General features: G+C 43.6%; 1 protein-coding gene across 8 annotated transcripts in view; it reads left to right on the top strand.

Moving 5' to 3' along the window:
* Nucleotides 1–12670, top strand: part of AK4 (adenylate kinase 4) — a 64585-nt gene that overhangs the window by 14180 nt on the left and 37735 nt on the right. The window contains exon 1 of one of the 8 annotated variants that reach the window (XM_032303786.1): nt 1723–2447. The exons of the other annotated variants lie outside the window; for them this stretch is intronic. The gene's annotated coding sequence lies outside the window, so the exon portion shown is untranslated. Of the gene's footprint in view, nt 1–1722; nt 2448–12670 lie in introns of those variants that run through there. 8 annotated transcript variants of the gene reach the window in all.

The raw sequence follows: 12670 nt of genomic DNA, 5'->3' as shown, positions 1-12670 counted from the left end.
GAACCGCCCCCTCACAGGGCTATTGGGAGGATCAGACGGGGTCGTCTCTGTAAAATGCCCGACAAGTAGGAAGGTTATCTATTCGGTTTGTTTCCTTCTTCCATGGAGTCATAATACTTTGATTTCTTTGAAAATCTTCTTCAGTAAATGTGGTGCTTTGAATGGAATCACTGGCATAATCCAGTGGGATTTAGGCAGTATATAGGGTGTGTGTGTGTGTGTGTGTGTGTGTTGTGTGTATATGTATTATGTGTGTGTATGTGTACCAGTGGAGCCTACAAGCACTGTTTTTAAACTATTAATTGTCTTGTCCTCTTATTTTTTTTTAAACTAGTCTTGTTTCCATTCTTGTCCAAACAAAAATACTTACCCTAAAGTTATGTGTGTATGTCTTTTGGAAGCCTTCCTGGACCCAAAATTGCTTTTTAGAAATTGTGCCATCCTCTTTTTTTTTTTTTTTTTTTTAAGATTTTATTTATGTATTTGAAAGAGAGAGCACAGAGACAGGGGAAGAAGCAAGACTCCCAGCTGACTGAGCACGAGCCTGATGTGAGACTTGATCTCAGGGCCCTGGGATCATGTCCTGAGCCAAAAGCAGATGCTTAACTGACTGAGCCACACAAGCGTCCCAAAATTGTGTCATTAAGATGAGCATTTTTCTACCTTTACCTGTTTGTCTGATTGGTTAGATTTTCTCAGGGTCTTTTAATGTTCTGGACTGCTGATACGTCTGATTCGGCTTTTGGTTTGCTTTGTTTAAATCCTAAATTCTAACTCAACTGCTTATGTATTTTTTCTTCTGTGGACTTCTGTAGATCTTGGTAAAAATAGCCAATGTAGTTTGTGGGAGAACTATAAAATATCGATTGCGTATATGAGTACAGCTTCCTTATTTTCTTAAAATGCTAACTATAAATACTGTCTCAGGACACAATTTAGTTTTTCCATGAGGGACATTGATTTTTAACTTGCGTTATTTCAGTGGCTTAGTTTTAAAAAAATCAAGAATCTAGCTTGGAATACAGTGAAAGTGCGAGACCTCCTTCCTGTTGAGCTCAGAGTTTTGTTTTAGTTTTCTGTGGTTTTTAGGAGCTAAACACTATGCATAACAATGAATGTGCTAAGTTTAATTATTCCATTTCTTAATGTCTTAGAATTGGAAGGGATTTGAGTCCTTCTGTCCAAGTGGCCATTCTCTACTGGGCCCCTTCTGTAGCCGCTGACAGCCAGCTCACCTCCTCTGGAGGCAGATTTTTTTATTGCTGGCAGGTCTGGTTGTTGGAAGATCTTTTTCTTTGTACTGAGATGAAAGCCAGTCCTTGAAACTGTCATCCGTAAACTGTTGTCCACTTGTCCACCTTCACTCTTTTGGTGTCACACACATTAAATCCAGTAACTCTGCAGACAATTGGAAATAGTTGCTAGGTACCACTTCCCTGAATGAAGTCCTCTTTTTCACCACCCTCAAAAGAATAGCCCTCCATGATGACTTTTCTAGATTCTTTTTTTTTTTTTTAAAGATTTTATTTATTTATTTGACAGAGAGTGAGATCACAAGTAGGCAGAGAGGCAGGCAGAGAGAATGAGGAGGAAGCAGGCTTCCTGCTGAGCAGAGAGCCTGACGTGGGGCTCGATCCCAGGACCCTGGGATCATGACCCGAGCCTTAAGCAGAGGCTTTAACCCACTGAGCCACCCAGGTGCCCTTCTAGATTCTTTTCAGCCTGGTTTCATTTTGATCCTTTTAAACTGTGATGGCCTCAATCAGTAACAACTGGCCAAATATGGTAGGACCATTGTAGCTGTCATGGCTTGACTTCTAAATTCTCAGTGTTTCCGAACAGTGTCCTGCGATGAGCACGGTAGCTCAGTTAGCCTTGTAGAGCCCGCGGTACGTGAGGCTGTCTCCAAACCTATGGGCAGACACCAGCTACTCAAGGCTACTGCAGTCTGTAGTCCTGTCCTTTGAGTGATCTTCCATCTCCCCCTTGGTTCGTTCTGAGGATGGCTAAAAGTATTAGGGACAAATTAGATAAATACTGGGGGTTTGGTGGAATGGCCACTTAGCCTAAATATCGTAGGACATTGATCCATGTGATGAACAAATCATGAGTAAATTGGCCCAGGTTGTCATTAATTATGATTTATTTGAATAATTTTCACGTATTATTTATTTCTTAAAATCCAGGACTCTGATTTTATGCTGAATGCCTTTGTTCATTCAAAGCTCTAAGAGGTAGTGTTTGTCTTTAAGAATGTGGGCTCTGAGCTACATAGCTGGCTGGGTTTGGAATCTGACTTGGCGACCCTTGCACCACAATCTTGGGCAAAGTAGGTAACCTTTTTGTGTTGACTCATTTATGAAGGAGAGTAACGGCACGGCTACCTCACAGGATCTCTTCATGAGTATTAAGTTAATATGTGCTGGCAGAGCTGAGGCCATGGTCAGGTGAGTGAAGCACTGTCCTTGGGTGAAATTTTAAGGGGGTGCCCAGAAAACTCAGTAAGTGAGAGAAGTGGGGTTGTTCAGCGCACTAAAAGGAACAAAACGCAACATTTTAAAAAGATAAAAGACCAGACCTGACAGATTGAGGCAGGACTAAAATGCGTGAGAGTGAGTTGTATAAATGAGTTGGATCGATTTTCATTGTGGATTTTTTTTTTTTTGGACTGTTTTTGATACTTTAAAATATGGCACTAAAATATTAGTTATCTTGATTCCTGGAGTTCGGTGTTTTTGAGTGTCTCAGCCTCTGATCTTAGTTGGCCAGTGTGTGGTGTTAGTTGTTAGTGGTTGATTGCAGTGATGTTAGTTTTGTAGAGGAAATGCATTTAAGAGCCTTGTGGAAGGATTCCCCCCCTCCCCCATGACTGCTCTGTTAGGTTGTCTCAGGGCCAGTCCACATCTCCTTGTCAAGGTCAGTTTTACATTTTGAATGACATGTTATGAACACTGCTGGAGCTCAAACCCTGGAGAAGAAAAATGCATGCACTTAGCTTATGTCTAGAGGAATGCAGCCAAGCCAAACAGCCCTGAAACATTGCATTTCCTTCAGGGCCAGGATCAGGAAAGACAGCCACAGATGGTTGGCTGAGCCGGAGCTGGAACTGCTGTTGGGCGGCGTGAGATGTTCGAAGTGGCAGAAACCAGGAACCCTTTGCGGGGTGGGAAGTGGTGTTTCTAGAAGTTAAATTAAGATGGTAGAATCTTTCTCTAATTCTGGTTCTGTTCTAGTTTGCCTTTGGTTATACAGACCCGATACAAACATGTTTTGGAAATCTGTTTCATGGTTACTGGCCAGTGAAAGGCAAAAAAAAAAAAAAAAAAAAAAGTTGTAGGATCCATTTTTAAAGCTTTGTTCTTGACAGTTGAAGTGTTACACAAGGCAAGGCAAAGCTGTCTGTGAGGACATGATCCCTATTAAGGTGCCTGCCTGCTTGCTTTCCTTCTTCCCTGCCTTCCTTCCTTCCTTTTGCCTTTTTTCTTTTTGATACAGATTCATCCCATGTTGCTTTTTTACACAAAGTAGAAGGAGTTGCTCTTAAAAGGTCACATGAACTGGATCTTGCTGATATTTTGCATAAAATCTGTGGAGCCAGATAATAGCACTATAGCGGTTACCATGGACTTGTTCATGTTTAAATTTGCCTGAAGATATTTTATCAATTTTGTTTGGAGATTGCAAAGAAGTGGAATCCAGTGATACACTTAAGAAGTGGAATGAGATTAAAACCCAACTTTCCGGGACGCCTGGGTGGCTCAGTGGGTTAAAGCCTTTGCCTTCGGTTCAGGTCATGATCCCAGGGTCCTGGGATCTAGCCCGCATCTGGCTCTCTGCTCAGCAGGGAGCCTGCTTCTTCCTCCACACTCTCTCTCTGCCTACTTGTGATCTCTGTCTGTCAAATAAATAAATAAAATCTAAAAAAAAAAACAACTTTCTTTTGTTGGCTGCCGCCTGACGGTGATGCCTTGCTCTGAAACCGCTCTGCTGTGTGAGTCTGATCATTTGTGGAGACTCCCGGTATCTTCTGGCTTTGCATTGGGAAGAAAAAAAAAAAAGAGTTGGAAAATTCTTGTCTCAGAAGAATGTATGTCACCGCTGTACCAATTTTTAGAGAACAGCTGTGGCAGCTGCTTTGTTGTCCTCCTTTCATTTGGCAGGTGGAGAAAGTGGGAAAGTTTTAAAGTGAGTTCTAAAATTAGTGTGTCTGGTGGAGCATTCAGTTTCATGTATATGCTGCTTGGAATCACATTGTGAGCCGATGCAGAGACTTGACAGTAAACTTAGGGGTTGAAACCAAGCGGCCGGTACCTTGGTGGCCGTTGGGTTTATAAGCCAAACATCCTCAGATGTCTAGGAACTTAACGCTTGGAGTAGGGACAGCTGCGGCAGTCAGTCATCCTGAGCAGACAGCAATCCTTGGTTTAGTGGGCGGAGTTTAATGTTTCCTGTCCGATGACTTACCGAGGCAGGCTGGCGGGGGTCTGAGGGTCCTTGGCTTTGCGCAGGATGGAAATCAAACAGGGAAGTGAGAGCAGAGTTTATTGAAGATATAGAGAGAGGACAGATACGGACAGAGCATTGGGGAGACGCTGACAGGAGAGAGAGTCTTGTCTTTGCTGGGCCTAGGGGTTTTATTGAGGACTGCGGTCTGGTGTGTGTGCCCTCGCAGACATCCAGGAACTGGTCTCCATCAGTCACTTATATCTTGAGCCCCGGGGGTCTTGGTGTCAGGGTGTCTGGAGTCAGTGCTCTTGGAGAACCTTCTTGACAGCCTCTAGATGTTATCTGTCATGCTGGAAGATTCCAAAGAAATCGTTAACTCCTTGACCTTTACAAGGAGGACATGCGTTATCAGTACCATAAGCCTGTGTAGGGAGAAGGTGCAGGTCCCAGCAAGAACAGAGGCAGGAGAATGAGCAGATTCCTGCATGAGGTACCTTCAGGTTCTCTTATCTCATGACCAGCTTGTACTTGGATTAGTTAGGCCCAAGGTGAAATGCCATGTCTTCTTCTCTTCCTCCTCACTGTTTCTTTTCTGCTTCTGGGCCAGCTTGCACTTCGTTGTAAAGCGATTTGTCCACCGTAAATCCTGGTTGTTGGTGTTGAGTCATGATGTGTGGCGTGGGAGTGACTGCACGGCATGGGACAGGCGTTCTCTCTGGTGGGGGTGATCTGTAACTCTGGGAAATGGTCCGTGGTACTTGACGGGTCCTCTAGCATTGTCCATTGAATCAGAAAGACCTGGACCCTCACCACCTATGTGGTGGGCACACAGTGGTCTACTCCATCATTTACAGTGCCGCCCACGCCCCTATAACCTCTTCTTAGATGTCATGCTTCTCTAGGGGTCTTCACTTCCTTTTCAGTCTTGTAAGGGCCACCCTTTTTCTGCATTCCTTCGTCCCCTGTTGGCCACTACCTATATTTTCTTCTCCCAAAGGACCCCTCATATGAGATGGTCATATTGAGTTTTGGGCATGATGTTTGGAGTCAGGCACAAGCAACATCTTGATGGGGCATGTTAATGCCACTATCCTAACACCTGTCAGCCGTTCTTCACACACACCCCCTAGTTCTGTCAGCCCGTCCCCTAGTTCAGAGTTAAGGTGTTACTTTCTTGCTCTTTTCCTTTCTGGAGTATTTGCTTGCTCTCTCTCTCCATCTATCTATCCCCCAGCTTTCAGTCCTCCAATACCTGTTACTTTCTTTCGTTCTTTCTTTTTTTTTTTTTTTTTTAAGATTTTATTTATTCATTTGACACACAGATCACAAGTAGGCAGAGAGGCAGGCAGAGACAGAGGAAGGGAAGCAGGCTCCCTGCTGAGAAGAAAGCCCGATGATGTGGGGCTCAATCCCAGGATCCTGGGATCATGACCTGAGCTGAAGGCAGAGACTTTAACCCACTGAGCAACCAGGCGCCCCCATAGGAAGGTTTTATAGGATAAAAACAAGAAAGAAAAAGGAAACTATCTGACTGGGTGGGGCCACAGAGTCAACCTTCTTTCTGGTGAGAAGGCCCAGAGCTGGCCTGGCCTCTTTGGATACTGGCTGACAAAATACACTGCTTTTCTGGTCACAGGGAGCAGTTACAGAGGCACAAAAATTATCTTAAGTTTCAGTTTGCTGACATAGGACAGTGGGCACAAGTGGTTCCATCTTGGGCCTAGAAACTTACATCAACGCTATCGTCAGGCACTTTTTTTTCCTTATATTTTATTTCTTTTACAGAGAGAAAGAGAGAGGACAAGCAGAGGGGAGCAGAAGGCAGAAGAGAGAGGGAGAAGTAGGCTCCCCACTGAGCAAGGAGCCCAACAAGGGGCTCAGTCCCAGGACCCTGGGATCATGACCTGAGCCAAAGGCACATGCTTAAGTCACTGAGCCATCCCATCACCTAAGGGGCACGTTTTAAAAAATTAAGTATTGGACCAAACATTATTCTAATCCCATATATGCATTACCTCATTTAATTCTTACCACATTCGGAGGCCGTACCATTATTATTCTTGCTTTGCAGCTGAAGAAATGGATCTACAAAGTGACTGAGCCACGTGCCGGCTGGCTTCCGGCTGGCTTCCCAGGAAGTGGGATCAGAGCCCACACTCAACCGAAGGTCCAGCAAACCCGCAGCTTCCCACGCCCACCAAGCCTACTTCCACTTCCTCAAGCCATTGATCTCTTCCAGTTCTTCCCACTCTTGAATCCTCTGTTCAACCATCTACCCTCCCCTTCTGAAGGAGACCACCACAAGGGCAGGTCTTGTTCAGCTGAGTGACTTAAACTAAGCCTCAAGGTGCGAAGGATTCCTTCAGTATTTTTAAGCTGAATAAGTAAATAAATAAAGATGGGATTTTTTAAAAAGAGAAGAAAGAGGGACAGCTGGGTGGCTCAGTGGGTTAAGCCTCTGCCTTCACCTCACGTCATGATCCTAGGGTGCTGGGATCGAGCCCCGCATCGGGCTCTCTGCTTGGCGGGGAGCCTGCTTCCCTCTGTCTCTCTCTGCCTACTTGTGATCTCTGCCTGACAAATAAACAAAATCTTTAAAACAAACGAACAAAAACCTTCCTACCTTCTGCCTCATTTTGTAGTTCTCTGAAAGGAGACTGTCCAGTTCATGTAGTGTTAAATGAAACTTGTTTGTACAACCTAAGTTGTCCTCTTTAATCCTTTTTTCTTTAACAAAAAAAGGTTTTTTAGTTTAAGCTCGCAATTGAGAATATACATACAAATACATAAAACTGACACACCCATCCAAAAATGTACAATATTCTCCCTTTTTGTGTACAAAACACTTCTGTGCATATAATACTTTTTTAGTTTTAAGAAAGCAAAATAGTGGTCTTGACAGCAGTGTGCTTGGCTCTCTTCCAGCACCTCATATGTGTTAAGTGACGTGCTTCTGGTATTATTTTCCTGTTAACACTCTAGTTAGTTCGTTGGTCATTGATTTTATTGGTCATTGATTTTCCAGTTAGCTCACATACAGTGGTTTCAGGTGTACAATATAGCGATTGAATACTTCCATACAAGTGCGCTCCTTAATCCCGGTCACCTACTTCTCCTGTTCTCCCACCCACCTCCCCTCTGGTAACTGTCAATTTGTTCTCTAGAGTGAAGAATCTGTTTCTAGGTTTCTCTCTCTCTTTTTTTCCCTTTTGCTCCTTTGTTTTGTTTTTTAAATAACACATATGAGTGAAATCACATGGTAATTAGTTTTTCTCTGGCTTATTTCACTTCGCATAATACTAACTCCATCCAAGCTGTTGTAAATGGCAAGATTTCCTTCTTTTTTATGGCTGAGTAATATTCCATTGACTGACCGACTTCACTTAGCATGATACTCACTAACTCCATCCAAGCTGTACATGGCAAGATTTCTTCCCTTTTTACGGCTGAGTAATATTCCATTGCACACTTGCACGTTTGTGCATGTATGGTATATATAGAGAGGCACCATATTTTCTTTATTATTTTAATGCCCTGTGTTCTTTATCCCTTCATCCATTGCTGGACACTTAGATTGTTTCCATATTTTGGCTATCATAGAGAATGCAACAGTGAACGTGGAGGTGCAGGTATCTTTTTAAGTTAGCATTTTCATTTTCTTCAGATAAACACCCAGAAGTGACATTGCTGGATTATGTGGTAATTCGACTTTGAATTTCTTGAGGAACCTGGATACTGGTTTTCGCAAGTGCTGCGCTCTGGTATTACCTGCCATTCTTCTTGCTGGATGTCACAGGGTGATTGCCTGTCCACCTGCTTCGTGGACCTTTTGCCCCCGCTGGGAGCCGTGTGCTACTAGAGCATTAGGAGCGGCTTTGCCCCGCTCCCCTTTCCACCTGCGGGACTGTCTGCTGGAGGCTGGCCAGTGGGGCTCATCTTAGGTATTGGCTGTAGTTCTCCACCAGAGCATGGCCAGAAAGCCATGAGATAGAAGTGGGGTGGAGGGTGGGGAAAAGGGAGGGAGAGAGGGAAGGAGGGAAGACGCCCTCTCGGGCAGCAGTAGCCACGCACCCTGTGGCAGCAGATGGCAGCGGAGGAGACGGCAGCTTCCCTCACGCTGGTCCGCTGCCAGGATCCCGCATACAGGCAGCCGGCGGGGTGCCTGGCACGGCCGGATCCACACTCAGGGCCTCGTGCAAGACGAAGGAGTTCCTTTTTCTGTTGCTTTAAAAGTGAATTTCCTCCCTGTCCTCTGAAAGTACCGAGTAATGGAGTCGTGCCGAGGTCCCAGGTGGGGCGGCGAGTCTGAAGGTCAGTCCTGTTCCTCAGGCTGCAAGTGCCCAGTGTGCTGGCCACCGAGGCCCACTGGCAGAACGGGAGCCCGAGACGGGAAACGCTGTGGCTCTAAAACTCATTTGGGATTTTGGCACACCTCACAGATGACTTGCCTTTTCCCATGTGTTCCCTTGGCCAGCTTCTGTTGCTTCCATCCCGATCTGCTTATATAAGGCAGCATGTGGTACTGGGCCAGATGTTCATGGTATGTTTATAAATGCATGTGTTCCCCTTCGGGGCCAAAAAAATGCTCCTGACATAAGACATCCAAAATTTTTTGGCTTCTAAGACTCCTGGTATCTTTTTCTTTCATGATCTATTTAAATTCTTAAAATGAGGTTACTGCACTGTTTTATTCTTTGAATCCCTGTGCAGTGTCAAATAATAATTGATCTGTTGGTGTGGGCAGAAAGCTTCAGGATAAAGAATCTGCTGGACTTCCCTTATACTTAGACATTGGATCACCTGCTCTTCCAGTAATGCGAACCCCTTCCCTACGCAGAATCTTGGCTTTTGTCCATATATATTTTTAATCTTGGCTATTATAACAACATACCCCCTGGACCCAGGGGGTACAAAATGAGACTGAGTGAATGTACAGATGCCGCCTGACCAGAGAGAAAAGAGCAGAGAGGCCAAGCAAAGCGCTGGCCCTTATTTGCAGGAGGTCTGGTAGGCCAGGTGTGAGGAAGCACCAAGGTGGTGCAGGCCTGGGGTCTGGTCGGACCGCACCCCTCTATCTAGCATGGGTGTGGGGACCCATGCGGGGTCTGCCTCTGAAAGCAGGGAGCTGCTCCTTCTCCTCAGCTCCAGTGGAATCTTGGTGGTTGGAAGCAGACTGATGTGATTCTACACATACTGGGCAAGCTGGATCCCCTGGCTCCCACACGTGGCCACAAAACCAGGTGAAGGAACTCGGAGATGACAGAGCTGGTGGGGCCCCTCCATGCAGGTGAGGATACCCGAAGCCATGATGTGTGAGGCATGTTGCTGTATTCCATCCTGTGGACAGTGACTTAGAAGCAGAGCTCTAAGAGCCAAGAGGCCTGATTTTCAGCCTGCTGGTAATTCCTTGAATCATCTTGGCGCTCTGCCTCCTTATGGAGCCATTCTGATGTGTTTAAAAGGGTATCATCCCATGATAAAAATGCAGATGGCAAGAATAAATCAAATGTATGATCTCACATATATGTGGACTATACAAGCAAACAGAACAAAATGGTCCTGAGCTCATAGACGCAGAGAACAAATTGGCGGGTGCCAGATGTGGGGATGGGGAGGGAGGTGCAAAATGGGCGAATGCAGTCAGAAGGTCCAAGTTTCCAGTATAAGTAAGTCATGGAGGTATATTGTTCAACATGTTGATTCTAATGAATAATACTGTACTGTGTATTTGAAACTTGCTAACAGAATAGATCTTAAAAGTTACCATCAGGAGAAGAAAAGTTTGTAACTGTGTCTAGTGACAGAAGTTAACTAGACTTACTGTGGTAATCATTCCCTAATATCTACAGATATCAGGTTATTTTGTTGTACTCCTGAAACTAATGTTATATGTCAGTTTTAACCTCAATTAAAAAAAAAACACATTATAGGCTTTTTCATTTCTAATCATAATTAGTGGTAAAGAAGTGCACATTTATACTTTACATAGATTTGAGTTCAAATCTAGGTTATAAGAAAGATTTTTTTTTTGCTGTGAACCTTCTTTTGACTTAGAGAGTGATTGATTATATAGATCACAGATTCAAATAATGTTAGCTGCAATTTGCTGTGGTTGACACCAATAATAATTGTTCCCAGGATGAGGTAGGTGCTGGACCCTAAGGCCAAATAGCAAAGGTCAGGCTTAGAAGATCAGCACTCCATGTAAAGTCACTGCTCCTCAGGAGAGACCTGTGGTCAGCGACTTGATCCCCTGGAGGGGGAGTTCTTCATCCAAAGGAGTAAAGGACAAACGGGGTGAAAGTCTTCCTTTATGGTTTCAAAGTTTTGTATTATTTTATATAAAATGAAATATAAAGCCATCTTTGTTACCTTCTTTGGAAATAGTTTACAATCTTTAATGTCTTGTGATTTATCAAGAAGGTTTTTAGGTAAAGCTTATCTTTGTCACACAGACACCCAGAAGAAGATTCAGCTCAAAAAGAGGGAGAGCAGATTTTTGGCAATCTAGCCTAGTATAACCTCTCACTTGGGATGACTTCCATGTATATACCTGTTAGTGTGAAAATAAGTTCTTCTCTTCACGTCAAACTTTCTGCCTCTTCTGTTAGAGAATATTTTGGAATCTTAATCTCAGAAATCTGTAAGAGTTGACTCATACACATTTTGTGGGTGTTTAAGAATGTCAGCTTTAGGAGGAGCAAACATGCACTTGTAGGAACAGATCCTTGCTTGTTCAGAGGTCAGGCTTGGGATCCAAGTACAACCTGTGCTAAGGATCTTTCTGCACCAGCTTGAATAGGCTGAAGTAAGAAGTGTGAGAACCACTGGCCAAAGGTATGAAATGTCCATTTATATAGTTAAATCAGATAACAATGTTTTGCTTAATTTAGTAATTTATTTTATGCAGTTATTCAATGCCAAAGAATTAAGATAACATTTAAAGGAAACATTGCTGCGTGTAATTCTTACTGTGTGATCGAGCAGGTTTTTCTGAGTCTTAATGCCTTGAAGTCATGACTGTGGTTACTAGGATTGTACAGTATAATACATGTAAGGTAAAGCAGGGGGTTTAATGAGGTGAAAGTTCATCTAATAATCTGTAGGATGTTGGAGACAGGAGGATGAGAGTTTAAAGATGGGATAGTTTTACATCTCAAGTGAAGTGGTATTTATTGATGGTTAAAATAAGATGGTCTCTAGCCTCAAAGGCATTATAACCTGGTGTGAAGGATTTGTAAACAGCCCCGGCTCAGTGGGTTAAGCCTCTGCCTTCAGCTCAGGTCATGATCTCAGGGTCCTGGGATCGAGTCCCGCAGTGGGCTCTCTGCTCCACAGGGAGCCTGCTTTCCCCTCTCTCTCTGTCTGCCTGCCTCTATGCCTACTTGTGATCTCTCTGTGTCAAATAAATAAATAAATAAATAAATAAATACTCTTAAAAATAAAAAAATTTTTAAAAAAAGAAGAAGAGTGAACTGTAGATAGAAATATAACCACATCTGGCCATGCATACTGTGATGTGCATGGGGTATGCAGCACAGACCCTGTCTTAGAGCTTGGAAGTGTCAGTGCCAGGATTTGAACCTAGGCAGTCTGGCTCTGAAGTGTAAGCTCTTGACCATTACAGGAGGTTCAGACGTTTCTTCTTCATAGCTATCAATCACAAGTGTTAGGGAGTGATTAAAAACCATGTCTTTTTGTACTAAAGGAAAAGAAAGCCTGGCTTTGAACAAGGCCATTTGAAGGGTGGACACCAGCCATCTGTAATGAGTCATTTGAGTTAGGTGCCAAAATGCATTTCTTCCATAATTTCTGCCTTTAAAGGACTTTGATATCTATTCACAGTGATTTTTTTTGGTAAAGCTTACTTTCTTACTGAAAGATTCATCAAAGTGATATCAATGATAAGTAGTTTATCAAATGAAAATTTTCTTCATTTTGTGACAAGTTTGGTGCCAAAATGTTCTTTGGGGGGGTGCTGGGGGAGTAGAGAACCTGTAGTTTGCAGAATCCTAAAACTGCAGTTCATTTCTCACCATGCCTTTAGGGGTGTGTGTGTGTGTGTGTGTGTGTGTGTGTTGGCATTCTCATGACAGAACTTTTGGAGAGGGGATGATACTGGAAGTGGGCAGTGGTTTCTATTGGTTTTAGGTAGTGTTATGAGGAAATCAAGTTCTGTTACAGGGGCCTTTCACTCAGCATTTCTAGCTTGAACAATGAGAAG

The sequence above is a fragment of the Mustela erminea genome, chromosome 10 (assembly GCF_009829155.1).
Source record: "Mustela erminea isolate mMusErm1 chromosome 10, mMusErm1.Pri, whole genome shotgun sequence".
Classification (NCBI taxonomy): Eukaryota; Metazoa; Chordata; class Mammalia; order Carnivora; family Mustelidae; genus Mustela; species Mustela erminea.
Note: the sequence above shows the minus strand (reverse complement) of the source record. Positions and strands in the feature narration are given on the sequence as shown.